The sequence below is a fragment of the Balaenoptera musculus genome, chromosome 16 (assembly GCF_009873245.2).
Source record: "Balaenoptera musculus isolate JJ_BM4_2016_0621 chromosome 16, mBalMus1.pri.v3, whole genome shotgun sequence".
NCBI lineage: Eukaryota > Metazoa > Chordata > Mammalia > Artiodactyla > Balaenopteridae > Balaenoptera > Balaenoptera musculus.
The window spans coordinates 83,930,573-83,951,633 of NC_045800.1; the positions used below are offsets into that span (position 1 = coordinate 83,930,573).

General features: G+C 42.8%; 1 long non-coding RNA gene across 2 annotated transcripts; it reads right to left on the minus strand.

Annotated features, from left to right (window-relative positions):
- Positions 1-4,119: 4,119 nt before the first annotated feature.
- On the minus strand, positions 4,120-21,013 carry LOC118882779. 2 transcript variants are annotated; one of them, XR_005016854.1, is made up of 3 exons: positions 20,770-21,013; positions 11,885-12,042; positions 4,120-5,636 (listed from the first exon to the last, which is right to left on the minus strand). It is a non-coding gene; the product is annotated as an uncharacterized LOC118882779 (long non-coding RNA). The 2 variants fall into 2 exon arrangements; XR_005016853.1 differs by having other exon boundaries at positions 11,885-12,047.
- Between the last annotated feature and the right edge of the window lie 48 nt (positions 21,014-21,061).

The following is a 21,061-nucleotide window of genomic DNA, read 5'->3' on the forward strand; positions in this document are numbered from 1 at the left end:
ATGGTATCTGCAAGGAGCTTCATGGTTTTCTGCTTTTGCACATTGGTTTCTTATTCCTTAAGTACGATGAGAGCCACAGAATGACGACCTCATGGCTGGAAGGTCCATAGAGGTCAGATGGTCCAGATGGTCTCTGGAGCCCTGACGGGGGGCCAAGGAAGGCCTTCAAGAAGGGGGCGTGGCCCTCTGAAACTGTACCTTTGTTATGTGCATGTTTTTGGAGAGCGGTTCATAGCTTTCATAAATCCTCAAGGATTCAGTGTCCAAACCCCCTGATTTTACACATGAGGAAGCTCAGGCCTGAAGAAAATGAGCGGGATCTTTCCAAACTAATTTAAAAGGGGTTTCGTCTAAAGGAAGTCAACTGTTACAAGGAGTTGGGGAACAACTGCCTTATTATTTCCGTATATTTTTGTCCATCTTTCAGGCAGGCCCTCTCAGAATCTAGTAAGTTTACCAAGAATCTCCAGAACCTCCCTGCCATCCATACGCAATTCTCTGCCGTGGAGAATACAGTCACCAGATTTAGCAAACACCAACAACAAACACACTAGCAACAAAACAAGAGGAAGCCTAGCTAAATTGGAATTTCACATAAACAATGAGTAATGTGTTAGTATAAGTACATCCCATTTCTGAAATCCACATATAACTGGGTAACCCTCTGTGGAAATGCCAGAGCCAAAGAGGCCGAAGCCCTGACCTGTAGCACATTTAGAGAACGTTCTCCTGTAGTTGCTAACTAAGAAGAGGGTGGTCTGGGAGCAGAGACCGGGCCCGCAAACTGGCCTACAAGTCTTGGAGGACCCTAAGTGAAGCACATAAAATCCATGACCCACAGGTTAAGCAGTGATTCTCTAGGCTAAGGTGGGTGAGGGAAACCTCCCTAAACTGAGGAACACTGAAACTAGGGGGTCAAAAATACAGCCCCCTCCTGACCTAAAAGTAGTAAGAGGTGAAGTGGAGGGTCCCTCTCTCCTGCAGAGATCACCATAACCAGAGCTGGGGGTCACCCAGGACACAAGGCCGGTGTGGGTTCCCGTGACACCTCTAAATTCGGAGAGAGCTTCTTTCATAGGTAAAGACCTATAATTCCTAAGTTAGTTGTTTCTCAGTAATAATAATTATCAAAATAATGTCAACCTATATAGATTTTGTAAATTCAATTATTGCATATAAAATTATTGAAAATGGAAAACTGAATCACAATTGATTAGAAACTCAAGTCACCAGACCATAAAATGATTACACTCAATATCTTGCTTTCATGGTGACATTTACTTGTCCCAATACCTTGTTTCCTGGAGAAATAGTTGCAAGATTTGCCTGCCTATCTTGTGACATTTTAGGCTTTGAGTCTTTTAAAATAAGCTTTAATTCTGAGAAATCATATTGGCAGAGTTAAATATATCCTGAAAGCTACATAAGTATGCAGAAAGGCATCTGATAAGCTGTTGCTGCAAAAATATTAAAATATACTATCAGATGCCATACTGGATTTTAGAAAGTAACCTGACATTTTAGCTCTTCTTTTGTTGATATTCATCAATATCACATTGTTTATATATATCCAATCTATTTCTTTCATAAATTGCATAGTAGAGTACTCCATGGTCATTATCATTCTCAAATACATGGCATCTAAATTGCTGAGAAGGTCATGATACTCAGTATCATAAACCTATCTTTGAAAGATGGTACTGTTGTAACAAATATAGAAAAAAGAATTTTACTTTCAAATTAATTTTGGATTAAAGTTGGGATGATCATGGGATTTGGAGATTAAATGGGTTTTCACTATACCTTTTCTAATATTTCTTGCATCAGTGTAGGAGATCTGTAAGTTGTTTAGTATCAATAATATATATTTTATAAATGCTATCTCTTTGAGGTAAAATTGTATTATATGCAGATGACATAATACTATATATAGAAAACCCTAAAGACTCCATATAAAAACTACTAGAACTGATAAATGAATTCAACAAGGTAGCAGGATACAAGATTAACATTCAGAAATTGGTTGCATTTCTTTACACTGACAATGAAATATCAGAAAGGGAAAGTAAGAACACAATCTCTCTTAAAATCACATCCAAAAAAAATACTTAGGAATAAACCTGATCAGGGAGGTGAAAACCTCCTTATGCTGAGAACCATAAAACATTGATAAAGGAAATTGAAGATGATTCAAAGAATCATCTCATGCTCTTGGACTGGAAGAATTAATATTGTTAAATGAGCATACTATCCAAAGCAATTCTACAGATTTAATGCTATCCCTTTCAAATTACCCATGACATTTTTCACAGAACTAGAACAAATAATCATAAAATTTATATGGAACCATAAAAGACCCAGAAATGCCAAAGCAATCATGAGGGACAAGAACAAAGCTGAGGCATAACCCTCCCAGACTTCAGACAATACTACAAAGCTACAGTAATCAAAACAGTGTGGTATTGGCACAAAAACAGACATATGGATCAATGGAACAGAATAGAGAGCTCAGAAATAAACCCACACACCTATGGACAATTAATCTTCGACAAAGGAGGCAAGAATATACAATGGAGAAAAGATAGTCTCTTCAGCACGTGGTGCTGGGAAAGTTGGACAGCCGCATGTAAATCAATGAAGTTAGAATATACCCTCACACTATGCACAAAAACAGACACAAAATGGCTTAAAGACTTAAAGCAAAAAGAAACAAATGGTACCTAATCAAACTTATAAGCTTTTGCACAGCAAAGGAAACCATAAACAAAACTAAAAGACAACTTACGGACTGGGAGAAAATATTTGCAAATGATGCAACTGACAAGGGCTTAATTTCCAAAATATACAAACAGCTCATACATCTCAATAACAACAACAACAAAAAAATCAAAAAATGGATGGAAAACCTAAACAGACATTTCTCCAAAGAAGATACACAGGTGGCCAACAGGCACATGAAATAAATGTTCAACATTGCTAATTATTAGAGAAATGCAAATCAAAACTACAATGAGGTACCACCTCACACTAGTCAGAATGGCCATCATCAAAAAGTCTACAAACAATAAATGCTGGAGAGGGTGTGGAGAAAAGGGAACCCTTCTACACTGTTGGTGGGAACGTAAATTGGTGCAGCCCCTATGGAAAACAGTATGGAGTTTCCTCAAAAAACTAAAAGTAGAGTTGCCATATGATCCAGCAATCCCACTCCTAGGCATGTATCCAGACAAAACTATAAAACTATACTTCAAAAAGGTACATGTTCATAGCAGCACTATTTACGATAGCCAAGACATAGAGGCAACCTAGATGTCCATGGACAGATGAATGGATAAAGAAGATGTGGTACATCAACACAATGGAATATTACTCAGCCATCAAAAAGAATGACATAATGCCATTTATAGCAACATGGATGGACCTAGAGCTTATCATATTAAGTAAGGTAAGTCAAAGACAAATACCATATGATATCACTTATACGTGGAATCTAAAATATGACACAAATGAATTTATTTATGAAATAGAAACAGACTCACAGACATAAAAAACAAACTATGGTTACCAAAGGGGAAAGGGGGTGGAGGGATAAATTAGGAGTTTGGGATTATCAGATACACACCACTATACCATATAGCACAGGGGACTATATACAGTATCTTGTAATAAAGCATAATGGAAAAGAATATGGAATGGAAATGATATATATATCCATACATATGTAATGGAAAATATATATGTGTGTCTGTGTGTGTGTGTGTGTGTGTGTGTGTATATACATGAATCACTTTGCTGTACACCAGAAACTAACACAACACTGTAAATCAACTATACTTCAATAAAAAAAATAAAATATAAATACTGCCTCTTTGTTTTTCTTCAAAATATTTCTGAATCCCTGCAATGCTTTTGGGATTATTATGTACATGGAATTTTAGTTCCTATAACTCTTTGCTAATTATACTAATTTTTCTTCAAACACCATACCAAATTAGTCCTGAACAAATACATTTAAAAGTAGATTTTTTAAAAGTACACCTTTGGCTGAAACCCAGAATTTATGTCTTTATTGGACACTGAGAATTTCTAACACAAAATTATGTACAGCTTCTCGTTGACTTTTCATGGCATGCAGGCATCAGCTCAACTTTCCCACCACGTATCCAACAATATTTCAAATTTATGTTTGGTAAATGTGCATTTCCTGCTAAGTTTAAAGAATGTGCAGGTGAGGTGTCGCGGCGCAAACAGAGTGGAAAGAGCTTCCCTCTGTGGGGCAGCCAGGCGTGGGGTCTCTGACCCACACGGGGCGGTTTGGGGTAGCAGCCTAGTGCACAGGGAAAAGAAGGAGTCCCCGTGGAGGGAAGCCGGGCTGGCTGTCAGAGTCTGAGCAGGCCGAGGAGGGTGTCCACGTGAGTGGGGGGCAGTGCAGCCCCGAGAACCTGAGCCAGCGCGAGGTGAGGAGGACATCAGGCAGGGAAGATGCAAGACTAGTTATGAACAGGGGAGCTGATCAAACCATGTTAGTATATTAAGGATAATGGGACCCAGGTTTCTTACATTTGGAGAAGGTGGTTACAAATATGGAAAGGGGAAAAGAACTAGAATTAAACCTGTGTATTGAATTGGGATTGAAAGAACCGTAGGAAATCAAGTCCAAAATATATAGATATGTAGAAGTAAATACAAATGGAAATGTGTTTATGTTTGCTCCAAAACACACATGTATGCATACATGTGTACACAGACATATTTACATGCATATATCTATGTAGCACTGTTCAATAAATTGCTTGGAAACAATGACATCTCAATAGCAATGAGCACACCTAGGGTGCAGATCTTGGCTTCTAAATTGCTTTCTCCACTTAAAGGCGCCAGGAGAAGTTAACTGATTCTAGGGCTGGGCAGGGAAAGTACAAACCTGGAACACCTTGCTGCGCTGAAGTGCTCAAAGAATGATGGGACATGTCAAAAGAACCCCAAAGTCAGCTTGAAGGGCCCCCCCCTACTGGTCAGATTGGGGACAACATGAACATCAAGATAAATAATGGTGGTAACAGATTGTACTCCATTCAACAAATTGGAAAACGTGCATCCATACAAATACAAAAAATAAATAATAAATTAAATGCTTAAAGAGGAATGGTATACTTATATCATGTTAAAATACCACTCTACAAAATAATTCTGAATTCCAAAAGGGAAAAATGTAACTTTGCAGTGAAGACTGGCACACTCTATCTTAATCAAATGATCACAGGTAATATAGCCAGTAATGGGGCAAATCAAAATCCTACGCCACCTCCTAGGATGCAGGGAGAAAAGCACAGCATCACTACTGTGTTATTCCTGCCAAAGACACATAACCTGGATCCAATCTTGAGGAAACATCAGACAAACCCAAACCGAGGAACATTCTAGAACATAACTGGCCTGTAATCTTCAGAAGTGTCAAGGTCCTGAAAGTGAAGGAATGACCGAGGGCTGCTGCGGCCTGAAGGAGATGGAGACTGACAGCTCCCTGCATCCCGTCATGGTTATCAGGACAGGTGACAGAATGCACGTGGGCTCTGTGCATGAAATGGTAGTGCTGTACCCAGGCGAATCTCCTCATTTTGGTGCTTGTATGGTAGCTGTGGAGGAGAACATTCTCATTTGTAGGAAATACACACTAAAGTATTCAGGAGTGATGATACATCAAGATTATCAATGAACTCTCAAATGGCTTAGGGAAAATGTTCCTCATTATCTGAGTTTTTGTATCATTTCAAAATAAAAATTAATAACGTACAGAAGAAGGGAATGTCCCAGAATATGCTTTAAGTATCTTCCTTTAATCCGTTGTGTTTTCCATGCACATTTGAAGCAAAGTTGTAGGCCTGGCTCAAATTATTTTTTACTAGATTCAGTCTTTGTGTTTGGTAGTATTTTAACTTAGAATTTATAAAATTTTAAAGTAATATGTAATAACATTTTAAAGTAATAAGTAAATGTAATTTAAAGTAATAATATATGTAACAAGTAGGCAATTTATATACCAACAAAATTTCCATATCATTGAAAGTAACTGCTATAGTACAACTAGTGGACCATTTTGTAGTAACTTCTAACTTATTTCTATGTAATACTTTGTGGCTTATTAATGACAAATGAATATTAGCTATTAAAAATGATTTGTGTCACAATAAAAATACTTACAGATTTAAACTGGGAACTCAAAATACCATTCTGTTTTTAGCAAACAATTCCAGAAGATATGAACAACGAATCAAATTCAAAGATTAAATTTAGCCAGTATCTAATATTAATGGTGTATTATTTTTCACTTGAAGATAGCCACAGTCAGTAAATGAATCAGAAAAGCAGCTCTTTGCCTAGAGCAGTTTATTTGAGAAATTGTTTGGGCAAAAAGATCTTTCCTTTACCAACTTGTTTTTATTTCATAATGAAAGCAGAACCATCTCCCACTTGACATTAGTTAATCCATTCTTTTTTTTTTTAAATTTTATTTATTTATTTTATTTATCTTTGGCTGTGTTGGGTCTTCGTCCCCGTGCGAGGGCCTTCCCCAGTTGCGGCAAGTGGGGGCCACTCTTCATCGCAGTGCGCGGGCCTCTCACTATCGCGGCCTCTCTTGTTGCGGAGCACAGGCTCCAGATGCACAGGCTCAGTAATTGTGGCTCACGGGCCCAGTTGCTCCGCGGCACGTGGGATCCTCCCAGACCAGGGCTCGAACCCGTGTCCCGTGCCCTGGCAGGCAGATTCTCAACCACTGCGCCACCAGGGAAGCCCAGTTAATCCATTCTTGACACTCAAATGTTCTGAACAACAACAACAAAAAGTAATCTGTTCCCCCATTATTTTCAACGGGAAAATTTACTATACATTATACGTCAACAGAAAATCCATAACCAACTTCCTAAGACAACTAAAACACAGTGAAATGCTTTCATGTAAGTAACAAACACACAAAGGGATATAAATGCTTTGAACACTGCTTCCTTATCACCCCACAATGAACATGGTGTTAACCAACACTTGCTCTGTATTCCCGTAGGTTTGCATGCAATTTTACATTTGCAATATAGCACAGCAAATTACAAACAGCGATAAATGGATCTACTAGAGAAAATGCTTACGATATATTAGGGCAATTTCCTGCAATGCAGCTCACCAAGTGAGGTAGACACTTGGAGCTGACAAAACTCGAGAAGCTGCTGCTGTAGATGCTCCTGGATGCTGATAAATCTTCAGAGGAGGTGGGTGACACTATATAGAGAAAAAATTGCCAGCGGAGCTCTGCTTATACTGTCAGCACTTATGTGTATAAATTTCTTTGTAGGGTGTTAAAGAGGCATGAGGCCATTTTTAAAGCAAGGCTTTCCGTCCTCTGATCTCATGTTAAGAACAGGGATAGCACCACTCATGGAATTTTAAACCAGCAGCGTCCAGGGGCTTGGTCTCATGCTCCTCCAGGTCTTTGCCGTGGTCTTCCTCAAGCTCAGTGGTCAGTAGTCCCGCAGCAGGAGATTTTTAGGAGCTTCCTGACATCTCTTTCACTATCTCTCCCATGCCTGCTGCCTCTGGAAGAGTGACAGCTCTGCCTGGGCACCCACCACCTCTTTAGAGCCTTTGAAATCAGTCACAAATTGCAGGGTTAATTTCTTCCATAACCGTGGACTGCCTGTAGGAAATCTTTTTTCTGTGCCTTGTCAATGATAGTGAAGGTTTCATCTGCAACCTGGACCAGGTTTGGGAATGTTTTCTATATAAACATCAGCAAAAGTCTTTGTACTGAGAAGTGCCCATGTTTTGCAAACGCTAGGCTCTATTGCAAGGCCAATACGTATGATATGTCTGTGTACGGACCCAGCTGGAAGGGGGCACTGTGTTTCCGTCTTTCAGAAAATTGTTGTAACATACTGATTTTAGTAAGAAATGAAGACGGTTTTATGCCCTCTACCAAAAAATTGTCATAATAAGCAATGAATTGCCCATCTTTGGAGTCAAAACTTAATAATATTTTTAAATTTTCAAAATACTGAAGATATCTGCAATGTTAAGGGCATCCCCTCGGTGGTGGGAGCCGCTGTCACGCACAACCTGAACCATTTTACACACAGCCAGCGGTCAGATTCGTCCATCAACTCACTCGGCATCGCATTAAAAGGGAGCCTTGCGCAGAATGCTGACAAGATGGCGGGACAAGGACCTCCCTGACTTTTTCAGGTATCCAGACATCTACCTAACCTACCGCATCCACTCATTGCCATGGTTACTGGAGAGTAAATCCCTTTTGTCTTCTTCTCCCCCGGGGGAGGGGGGAACAGCTGCCCAGTCCCGGGGGCTCCAGGGCCCTCACAGGGCTCTCCTCTCCACGGGAAGTTGCTGGGTCAGATTCTACAACCTGGTCAGTTCTGATGCTACATCTCTGTTTTCCTCTATGCCGTCGGCCCTCTGGGGGTGATCAGCTCTCTGCTAACCTCGTTGTCATGTGCTATGTTTCTGCTTCCTCCTCCCAAGAAAGTAATGCGTTCTCCCTAAGGGTTGGTTTGTCAGTTTCGTTTTGTTGGAAGGAGGCCGCAAACATTGACTTTGATATTGGGAGCACTAACGGCTAAAAGAATTTTGTGATGATGTTGATTTTAAGTGAAAGATGTTTTTCAAGCTTTGAGTTGGCGAGTCAGGGAGGAGAGGGCTGGTCCTAGAGCTGCAGCATCGAGACTCGGATGAATGCTGCATCACGGACAGGCAGGCCCGGAACTGACTGGCTTCCCTCTTTATTCACCGTCAGTGTGTTTCTTTAAAAAGCAAGCTCTTTTCCCACTTTCCATATTAATCCTGGGATTTAATGGTAAAAATCGAAGTGCCCTACCTCTCTTTTGAAAAGTGTTCTCCCAAGTGAGGTTTGAAAGATAGTCTAGTATGGAGCAGGAAGAAAATATTAGAAGTTTTATTTGTATTTAATTTTCATGTCATCCTTTTAAATGTTTATCTTTTGTATACCATTTATCATGCACATAGTAATTTAGTGCAGCAGTATAAGTTTATAACTTGTAAATAAGTATGCATACACAAATAAATATGCTTACATTGCTGGTATGTTCTCAAAAAAAAAAACACCTTTTTTTGAGAACGAAAGGCGTGCAGTCACGAACGTTTGGAGACCTTTGCTCTATAGACCCAGTCTACAGACGTCTTCCCCAGTCCTGGCTCCCTGTGTCCATTCTGTGAGCCCCTCTGCCGCCACATCTGCTCCCTGAAATCCACCCCTTTCTGCATCCAGACCTCACCCCCAACTCAGGCAGTCATGGCCAGGGTGTGGGGAAAAGGGTGGTCCCAGGGGTTTGCTGTCTCCCCTCTGCCCCGATCAGCAGCCCCGTGTACTGAACAGCTAGTGTAGCCCATGTGTGCCAACACAGGCTCTGGAATCAAAGTGGGTGCAGATCCAGCCGTCTCCCTGGTAGTGACGTGATCTGGGGAGAGTCGTGGGACTTCTCCCAGGACTTGGTACTCATCCTTAATCTGGAGATGAGAATAGTATCACTGCCAGCGGGCTGCGGTGAGGATGCTGAGAGAGTAGCTCAGGTGCACAGCAGCACCTGGTGTGTCGTATTGCTATTACAGTTATTATTATTCAAAATAACAAAACATAATTTGGGATGACTTTAAAGCAAAGTCTCTTTGCCTGGATATCCAAGATGAACCTGTTTTAGGATAAATTCTGCTCTACTAGGAAGAATGATTCAGCCAGCTGTCAGTGGGTTTCTTCTGGATCCTTTCTGAATTTTTCAGGATTCCCCCTGGAAAAAAGCTCTCAAGGAAGACAAAGTGGAGAATGGCTCTCTCTTCAAAGGCTGTGGGGCAATGGTTAATTTTGCCAGTTACTAGTGCCTTAGACATAGAAGATGCTCAATGAATCCTGCTATAGATTTAATGCTTGTGTCCCCGCCAGAATTCCTGTGTTGAAACCTAATGCCCAACGTGATGGTGTTGGGAGGCGAGGCCTTTGGGAGGTGCTTGTGTCAAGAGGGTGGAGCCTGCCTGAAAAGGATTAGTGCCTTCATAAAAGAGACCCCAGGGAGATCCCTCACCCCTTCCACCACGTGAGGGTACAGTGAGAAGATGGGCACTATGAACCAGGAAGCGGGCCCTCAGACAGACAAGAAATTGGCTGGTGCCTTGATCTTGGACTTCCCAGCCTCCAGAATTGTGAGAAATAGATGTTTGTTGTTTAACCTACTCAATCTACAGTAATTTTTGTTATAGCAACCTGAGCTAAGATAAAGCTTGTCTCTTATACCTAAAAATAACACAAATTGTAACAATAATTTTAAAAAGGCACATTGTGGCCAACGACATATAACTAACATCATCCCTCCTCTATGAAGCCAAGAGCTTAATTAGGTTTGGATGGCTGAATAGAGTATGACTAAAAACAGACACCACCGAGATGTCTAAGTGCTTAATTCCTCTTCCTGCTGATTTTCTGCTAGAACAAAAGAAAAGCCCCAGGTCTCTGTTGCCACTGAACAGAGAGTGGCCAAATCCCAAATTAGGAAGTCTCGGGGTCTGTTTTGACTGCAGATGTGTGGAATTACAGGGAAGCTCTATTGTTCGTTCCAAAGAATGTTTCACTGCAAGGCTGTAAATACATCTCAGTCTATCAACTAAGGGGCACAAAAAATATGATTTTACTTCTTTTTAAATGTGTAAATTTCTTTTTTGAATCCAGTTTTGCCGGTTGTCATGGGCTCAGTTGTGTCCCCACAATTTCATATGTTGAAGCCTTAACCCCCAGGACCTCAAAATGTGACCATATTTGGAGAGAGGGCCTTTAAAGAGGTGATTAATGTAAAATGGAGTCATTAGGGTGGGCCCTGATCCAATATGATAAGGAGATTCGGACACAGACGATACAGTCCAAAGGACAGCCATTTGATGACACAGGGAGAGGATGGCCATGGGCCAGCCGAGGAGGGCACCTTGGAAGAAATCAATCCTACTGACACCTTGATCTTGGACTTCCAGCCTCCAGAGCTGTGAGAAAGTAAATGTCTAAGCCATCCAGTCTGTGGTACTTTGTTACGGCAGCCAGAGCAAACGAATACAGCTGTGTTTCAGAAATGGTCTCTTTCAATTTGAGGAGTCCCCCTTTTTACCCTAAAGTTTTGCTTCAGTATGGGGGAGCTTGTGTTATGCTACTGTGTCAGGGCAGGAGGTTCATGACGTTTACCCCACTGGGCCTTCGAGACACTGCACAGGTGTTCCCACGGCTGGCTACATAATTTGCAGGCCCAGTGCAACATGAAAATGTTGGGGTCTTTGCTCAAAAGCTTGAACAAAGCATTGTTAAAGGTACTAAAACAGAAAGCTCCTGTCCTCCATGGTCTCTCCTTGTTGTGGATGGTAGTTTTTATTTGCTATTCAGTGTCAATATAAGTAAATAATTTAATTATTCACACGAATTTTACCACTCATCTTTATATTGGACAGTGCCAGTTTTAAATAATTTGTATGGGGACTCACAGTTCCTATTTCACAGCTGGTAGGTGCACAAGTATCTTGTTCTCACCAGAACAGTGGAAATCCTGCACAAGCCTAGCTCATTCCACTTGACACACATCTGCTACCAACCCTCCTACCCATCATCTTACTGTTGAATAAGGAACAGCTGAACACAGTTCAGGAACAGGAGGCTGCTTTTCTTTCCCTTTCCTTTTATGTCACTGTTTTCAGCTTTAGTGGTCAGTTAACAGAGAAATAACGTGAGTGAGAAAGGTGCTTGGTTGTTCGCAAAAGGCCATTGCCCTCTTTCTGTGATTAAAGCAAGCTCTGGTTTGCGGGGAAAGGGTGTGTGGTCATCGACGTGAGTGCTTACCTTGTACTCACTTTGAGTGTTAACGAGCATAGCATGTCCACTTCAATGCTGTGCTCACAGGCAGGGCGACCGCTCTATGCAAACGAGAAGGTAAGAAACCATGGACATGCACATGGGCCGTCTCCTCTGCTCACGTACGTGCTCCGTTGTCCCATCCACTTCCCTCACAAAACACAAGTTCAAAAATAAAATTACTAAGAACTTCAAGGGACAGCAGAGCATTAAATCTACCGTGGTGCCCTTCTGGGGGTGGAGCCTTTTGGAGGCGGGCCCTTCTGGGGGTGGAGCCTTTTGGAGGTGGGCCCTTCTGGGGGTGGAGCCTTTTGGAGGTGGGCCCTTCTGGGGGTGGAGCCTTTTGGAGGCGTGTCCTTCTGGGGGTGGAGCCTTTTGGAGGTGGGTCCTTCTGGGGGTGGAGCCTTTTGGAGGTGGGCCCTTCTGGGGGTGGGGGGTTCTGGGAGCAGGGCCTTTTGGAGGCAGGGCCCTGTGCAACTGCAAGTGTTGACCACCGTGAAGTCCACCCTGCCTCTCTCTCCATTGCCCCTCCCCAAGGACCTTCAGGCTTTGGACACTAGAGTCAAAACTAAAGAAATATGTCCAATGCTTTACTGCTGTGGTGGGTTGGTGTTTTTTCAATACTAATTGACTCTCTTTACTCAGTATTTTCGGTCCCCTCCCAATCCCCAGGCTTTCCCCTATAACGTGGTGCAAGGCTGGCCTTTCTATTGGGTCGGACCATTTGGTGAATCACCGCAAAAACCTGCCCTTGTTCCATTGCTCAGGAGGGTAGTGCTGCATCTCAAGCTAAATATAAATATACATATTAAATGTATTTATGTGTTAATTTACATATATACACATTTCTATATTTACATATATAAAATTCAAATATTATTTGAAATATGATTTACCCACTATTTTGGTAAGATGGAATGCACCATATTCAAGAGATTTTCCTCAATTCCATGATAACAATTTAACATTGTCTTAATTAGTCCTCACACATTTCCCACCTTTCAGGTGTTACAATCAAGGTTCAGTGAAGTCCAACACTTGCCTAACGTTATTTGCTCTGTACGTGGCCTCTTGCCTCAGCCTAGAAGCCCAAATGGGTGCTTCGGCCAAGTCTCTGGCCAGGGAGACAAAGCCAGAAGATGAAGGGAGGAGAAGTCTTGATTGGTGTTTCTTCTTGGGCCAAACAAAGGGCCCTTAGCAAGAGCCCTGTTGGCCCTGGCTGGGCAGAAGCCTGAGAGCAGAGGTCTCAGCTGCAGAGGGTGCAGGCATTCCTGGGAAATGCTCAGGTCAGCAGAAAGCACTGGCTTCTCCTTCCTGCCAGTGTCCTAGGCGCCCTCCCACCTGATACTGTCACTTGTCACATGTCTGCCCACCTGTCACTATTCCCCTTATAACAGCATGTTCAGGAAAGAGCCTGAGAAATACACTCAAACTGCAGAATCACAACATATGGGGTAACATGTTGACCCACCCTGGCAGCTTTTGATTATTATGAGGGGCCACGTGATCTTAGGGCAAACTGATGTATTTCAAGAATCAGCAAAATGACGCCAAGAGTAACATAAGGGCTAGTGATCGTTACTGGTCCAGAAATACCTCTGGGGGTCCTTCTGAACATTCTCCCCTGCCCCGCGCCCCACGTCATTCCTCCTTGTCGCCAAGTGAATGCTATTTAGGTCTTCTGAAAGAAATATGGACGACATAGTACACTGTGTGTGACCCCTGCAGCGTAATTCATCTCTGAACAACAATTAATACTGATGGTTTGAAGGACGGATACTTTCCTGGGCAGAGGAAGGAGCTGAGCAGAACATACGAGGCAGCCCTTCCACCCTGCATATAAATAATTGACGCCAGCAGTCACCCCTCATGCATGGCCACTGTGGTTTAGGTACTGCTGCTTTTGTCCCCAGACGGAAGTGGGGTCGGAGCAGGTCACAGTCAAACAGAATTCAGCCCGGAATTGGATGGTCTGAGTTCTCATTCTGACTCCCTCATAGATTACTCGTATGGCCGTGGAAAATCACCACTCTAAGCATCAGTTTTGTCATCCATAGTTACAATATTTTCACAAGAAATTTTAAGATCTACCCTCTTGGCAACTTTCAAATATACAATATAGTGTTATTAATTATAGTCACCAGGCTGCACAGCACATCCCCAGAACCAAACCTGAGACATTACAAGTTCAGTAATCCAGACAGCACCTGACCCTGAAAAGCCAGTTTACACTTTGAGTTGTGTCAGGGTCCGCTATAGGTTTGTGAATTTAGGAACGTGGAGAAGGTCCCCTCTCTTCCAGGGAGCATTTCTCCCTGTTTCTTAGCATATGAGTTTCTACGACTAAGTGCTTCACTATCTTGTGTTAAACAACAACCTCTCACTGCAGTTTCTTCTTTAAAAGCAAATGAGTTTTAGGGATGGTGTTCATATCAGATCTCTTTCTTTGGTCAGAGAACAAGTTGGGGGGGGGGTGGGTTGGGTGTGCTAAAAGAGGGGAAAATGTCTCCAGAGGAGAAGGGAAAGGAACTAGACAAAAGTACAAAATTGTGGGAAGGGCTTTGGACTCAGCCCTGACTCCATAAACTATACCATTTTCTAAGAATGTGAAAAGCTAACTTCCAATTTGTATTTTATTTTTCTTTTCTCTAAATGTCTCATATGTTCACGTGTGGAAAAATATTTATTTCAAACCCTGGGAATAAAAGGTAGGTGGAAACACTGATCAGAGTTGTTTGTGATGCTTTGCAGGGGTCTAGCTGCCTTAGATTATTTTGTGGAAATATTAATGATCTAAACCACTCAGAAGAGAAAAAAATTCCTGTGATTAAAAAGCCATTTACCCAACCCCTTTTTAATGTCCCTTAATCTTTCCCCAAATTCTCACTTGATGGATTCCAGGTCTGTCATTAAAATCACGCTCTTGTGCTGTCACCCTCCATCACACACCTGGCAAAATCCCACCTGGGTAAAACCCAACAGTCTGTCAACCCCGTGTCTCTTCCTGGCAGCTGAACGTAGTTGGAGAAAAATACAACCATGCTGGCAGGTTTCACAGTAAATTCTCGACCACAAATCCAACAGTATATCTCTAGTCGACTGAGTCCCCGCACCCCTAGAGAACTATTTCACACCTTCTTTCCTCAAACCCCTAACCGTGGGATCCTCAACTCTGGCCGCACCTTTGAATCACCTGGAAGCCTGTAAAAAGCACCAGTGCCCAGGTCCCATCTCCAGAAAATCTGATTTAATTGTGTAGATAGAACAGGGGGCCTTGCTATGAATGTGATTTTTTTTTTAAAGGAATTCCTTTTATTTTTATTTATTTATTTATTTAGTTAGTTAGTTAGTTAGTTTTGGCTGTGTTGGGTCTTCGTTTCTGTGTGAGGGCTTTCTCTAGTTGCGGCAAGTGGGGGCCACTCTTCATCGCGGTGCGCGGGCCCGTCACTGTCGCGGCCTCTCCCGTTGCGGAGCACAGGCTCCAGTCACGCAGGCTCAGTAATTGTGGCTCACAGGGCTAGTTGCTCCGCGGCATGTGGGATCTTCCCAGACCAGGGCTCGAACCCGTGTCCCCTGCATTGGCAGGCAGATTCTCAACCACTGCGCCACCAGGGAAGCCCTATGAATGTGATTTTAAGACTCTCCAGGTGACTCTGGTGTACAGCCAAGATTGAGGACCAACCCCTTCCTCAGACACAGCTGATCACCCTTCTGATGACTGCCCTGAGAAAATCCAATCAGTAAGGGAAAAACGCCCCCAGACTCTCACCAAATCTACCTGCATGGGGCCTTCACTCCCTTCTGAGAGAAGACCAACCCCTCCGCTTCTGCATTCCAGCCCATCACCATTGGAGCAACCAAGGGCTTCGTTTAGCCACAGCTCCCTCTCTCTCCAGCATCTCCCTTGTATCCTTTCTACTGAATCATGTCCACAACTGTTCAAACTTCTCTTGATTTTAAGAAATCGCTTCTCCAATCCCAAACCCACTTTTGCCACCTCCCTTTTCTCTCCTCTCTTTGCAGCAAAATTCCTCAAACTTTGTCTTTACTCAATCCCCAAATTTCTTCTCTCATTTTCTGAAATCCACTCCCATCACAGTTTCACCCCCTCGTTGTCAAACCCAGTGGTTAATTCTCAGCCCTCATCATACTAGATCCCTCGGCAGCATTTGACAGTTACACCTTCTTCAGAATACACGCTTAGCCTCTAAAACTTTGCTTTGTCTCAGGTTTTTGAATTCTCAGTCTCCTTTGGTTTCTTCTCATTTCCCTCACGTCTAAATATGAGTGTGTGGGAGATTGGGATTGACACATATACACTATTGATACTATGTATAAAACAGATAACTAATGAGAACATACTGTATACCACAGGGAACTCTACTTGATGCACTTGTGGTGACCTGAGTGGGAAGGAAGTCCAAAAGGGAGGGGATAAATGCATGTGTATAACTGATTCACTTTGCTGTGCAGTAGAAACGAACACAACATTGTAAAGCAACTATACTCCAATAAAAATTAATTTAAAGAAAAAACAAAATACAAAAAATGCAAAACTTAAATAAATAAATATGAGTGTGCTCCTCAGACCTCCTAATCCTTGGGTGATCTTGTCCACTATCTACCATCGACCTACTGATGACGCCCACATTTCTAGCTCCAGTCCAAGCCTGAGCCTTGAATTCCAGATTCCTCTCTTCAACTGCCTGCTTTCCAGATCCACTTAGATGTGTTAGATCCAACACGTTCAAAACCAAGTTCTTATTCTTTCCCTCCAATCCTGCTGCTCTTGCAGTAGCTCAAGTAAAAAACTATGGAATCATTCTTGACTCGTCTCTTTCACTGTCTGCTTTTAACTCTTCTGTAAAAGCTGTGGGTTCTACCTCCAAAATATATTCTCAATCTGAGCAGTTCTCATCACCTCCATCACTACCACTCTGTTCCGTAACACCCTTTTTCTAGGTCTTGGACTGCTGCAGTGGTATCCTAACTGGTCTTCCAGATTCCATCTTTGCTCTGCTCCTGTTTATTTTCCACTCAGCAGCTAGAGCGATCCACTTAAAATACAAGTCAGATCTTGTTACTTCTCTGCTTTCAGCTCGCCAGTGGCTCCCCACTTCACTCAAAATCCAGTCTTACAAGATTTAACAGCCAACTTCCTCTGCAGTTTCATCTCCTACACTTCCCTCAGCGCTCTCTGCCTCAGCTGCACCAGACTCCTTAGTGCTCACTGAGTACAGCTAGTGTGCACACACCTCGGGGACTTTGCACTTGTGTCCTCTTCCTGAATGCACTGGACTTGCTCTCTCAAGGATCTGCCCCAGTGTCTTCTACCAGAGCAATGTCCGCCACCACACACACACACACACACACACACACACATACACACCCCATTATCACCACCACCACAATCACCATGATCTCTGCCCCTCTACTTTTTACCCCTTATCAACAACTGACGTGTTACATATTTATTTGTTTATTTGTTTCTCTTCTCCCCCTCTACTTGAATGTAAGTGCTATAAAAACAGATTTTGTTTTTCTGATTTATTCTCAGTGCTTATAAGAGAGCTTGGCCCATCGTAGGTACTCAGTACATTTTTGATGAATTAGTGAATGAATCAGTCAATCAAGCAAGCAAGCAATGGAAATGTCAGGGCATCTCAATCCCAGAAAGGGATTTTTTCCCCATAGTTTCCTATAGTGTTAACCCTGTCTCATTCTTTCTCTGCCTCTTTGGGTTGACTCCCAGATAAATTCTTCATGCAAAATCATTTTGAGCAAGGTTAATCCTTAGGTCCCTATGTCAGATATGACCCCAAAAGTCACACCTTGCCACGTACACTTGCCTTCAACCTCCTCCCCCTACATACTGGCCATGGTTCGGCAGCTCTGGCTCTTCCTTCCTCTCGGTTCCAGGAGCTCCTTTTCAGCTCTAGCCCCCTCCTTTCTGGTGATGAAGGCCATGTGGGGAGAGGCAGCAGCTGCCCGACCCCATCTCTGCCTTCTCTGCCCACGGTGACCCAGCAACACATAGACTTCCCAAGCCTGACTTGGCCTGTGCAGTCTGGGGCTGGCCAGGCCAGTCTCTGGTGCATTTCCATTCCCTGCAGCAGCTTGGCCATTTGCAAAATAAAAATTGTAAAAGTACCGACAGGAAGAAATATACACCATATTTTATTATTCTAAGATACCCACTTTTTTTTTTCTCTCTCTCACATTTCACATCTCAAACATCAGGAATCGTCTTGTAGTTGGTGGTGGGCAAGTGGGAATTCCTACGTAGCCTGAGCCTGTGTCAGCAAGGTTACGATTCCAGGGCACACCTGGCTGTCTATTCCCCTCGGTACTTTAGGCTGAGGACCTTTTGATGACCAATTAAAGAAGGAAAATAAAGCTGGTTATCGTATGAAAACCTTGGATAAGACAAACAAACAAATACCAGCATTAAGCCATGCAAAACAGAGGGCAGCAACTTGGATGACCTCAGGGCACTTCTATAAGAAGTGTGGTGTGACAGAGGCTCTGGGTGGCTCAGAGGAACATACCGTGAGGAAAACCTGGGCGTTGAAAACTCTCAGTGAGAAAGTAAATAAGACTAGTGAGATGAAGTTTTAGGAAAAGGCTGACCAATTATTTTAACGTATTTTTATGTGCTCATTAGAGTGCTACATGATAAAAATCTGTATCTGTATTTAGATTCGATAATATAAATAATTATCAAAGAGGTGTTTTTGATATGTTTAAATTTAAATTATTAGGGAAAAGAAAACACTGTATCATAGTTTAAATGGTAGCATTTTTTCTTTCGTGGTGATACATAAAACAAAAGTGTACTATACCATGAAAGGAGGCCTAGACTCAATGAAATACAGCTACTAGCCCCAGGTACATAAAAGTACGAACCCCTGGTTTAACAAAACCTAAGGAATCTCCTACACAAATGAATTGCTTTTGCTACCTGGAGCTCTTTGAGAAGACTATAAACCAAAAGCTCAATATTAACCTAAAATTACTTCATTATATTACAAAGTTATATTATTTGAAAGATGTTTTCAAATGACTCAAAATTAAAAGATCTTAGTGTAACACTGGTTCTGTAATTATCCTCACAAATATGTTACTTATAAAAGTTAATGATGTAGAATCATCATGGTAGCATCAAGTAGGAAGTTGCCAGGCAGATGGGAAAGTTTTTTTGCCTTTTGTTTTCCAATTGTTTTCTTCCTTTCCTCTCTTCCCTCCACAATGAGAAGCAGCCACTGTCTTTAAAGGTTGTAATATTTTTACTTTTCTAGGTTTTTATTTTACTGGGTTAAACAAAGTAACATGCTAAACATTGATTCTAAACAGGAATAGTCATCTAATTTTTATTTGACAAGCTTTGGGGGTAACAATTTGATTTTCCAGTCTTTTGTGACCAAATAATCCTCTTCCCATTGTTACATGCTGTGTGAGCTACAAGCACTTTGAGCTCAGGAATGCACAAAGGCCCCGCATTTCCTTGGGATTAGTACCATACAAATGCAAATTAAGGACAGTGGAAGGCTGTGTCCATCCTTGTGACTCTCACTGCTCTGTTTTGTGCTTCCTAGGGGTAGCAAAGCAATCCATTGTTTTAAAAACACACACTAGCCTTAGCTGCTGACTCTTTCATTGGCTACCTGAAGAAGAGAAGGAGGAATTCTTTCCTATAGAATCCACCCCTCTGGATCCTATTCAATTATTTTTAATAGGTAACATGAAATCTTACAGGAGTCTTACACAATTTCTAATTGCAGGATTTGTACTCGAGGTATGGAGTCTTATTTTGCTCCTTGCATCTTCGGTCTATGCTTCACATGACCCTTTGTGGTAAGCCTGAGGACCTGTACATACCCTCTTCAAACTCTTTGGCTGGTTGGCACAGTATATAGATATGTTGGAAATCAGTTCTTTTCTGTGGCATAATTCTTCCAAGGGAGTTGAAATGCTTTACAAACACTTCTCATTTATCAGTCAATCCATATAGCAAGCCATGTTATGCGAATCTCTTCTTATACGTTGTCCTTCGGTGATTTTCATGAAGTTCTGCCTGTACAGTGGCTCTGGTTTGGGAGGAGGAAACATGGGGTCTGGGAAGAGAGGTCAGGAACAGAAATTGCCTGCCTGACAGAACTGACCTCAGTTGATGGCAGAATGGTCCCCACATCTTTATCCTTTATGCCTGCTTAGAAATAGCAACATGCCTTTCCATTTTGTGTAATTATTTAGCTAATACCCAGTAGGATTTGTAAGCTCTCACGTTGCTGTAGATTTATTTTATTTCAGAGTGATAGTGACTTTATGACCCAATTAACATCAATGTGACTTATTGCACTATTTGTGGGAGGGAGAGGGGGCGCAAGAAGACAAGACAGACGGATCCTATCTACCACCATCAATAGGATGACCGCCACACACTCCTGTCCATGGAAGAGGGTCAGTTGGAACCTTTCTGTTCTATTTATCAGAGCCCTGAAGCCCGGGTGATTGTGCTATATTTTAACAGACGAGTGTGTCAAATGTCTGAGGGAAGGAGATACTGAAAGAGCGGTGTTAGAGTAATCAATATTTTGGTGGTACTGAATATGTTGAATTTAAAAGATGTCAAACGTCAAAGACGATGACGAATGACTATCTACCTAACTGCAGATGCCGCCACCCTCAAATTACAGGGGTAAGGAAGGGAGACTGACCCCAGAAATGGACCGGTAAGGCCGGCTCCTAATCGCAAGCAAGGTTCCCGGAAGCCGGACAGCCCTTGTATTTATAGGAGCAAGCGGCGCAGGCCGCCGTGACCCACGGGCAGCCGCAGCGCAGAAGCAGCCGGGGAATTGTGACCCTCCGCCTACCTGGAGCGTTTCCGCAGCGCCTGATTCAGAACCACCGGGGCGGACAGCTCCCCGGCGCCGGGCGCAGGGCGCCGACTGCGGAAGGGAACGTGAGCGCGAAGGGTCCGCGCACCGTCAGCGGGCTCGGGCGGCGGAAGAGCACACTGCGTCCCCCTCACACCCACTTGGTTCCTCCCTTTCCCCCGAGGGTCAGTAAGGGGCCTGCAGTGGCCGTCCCGCCGGCGCGTCCCGACAGGCGAGAGGACCGGCCGGAGCCGGCGCCGCCGCCCCCTGCCCGCCCCCTAGGCCCCTC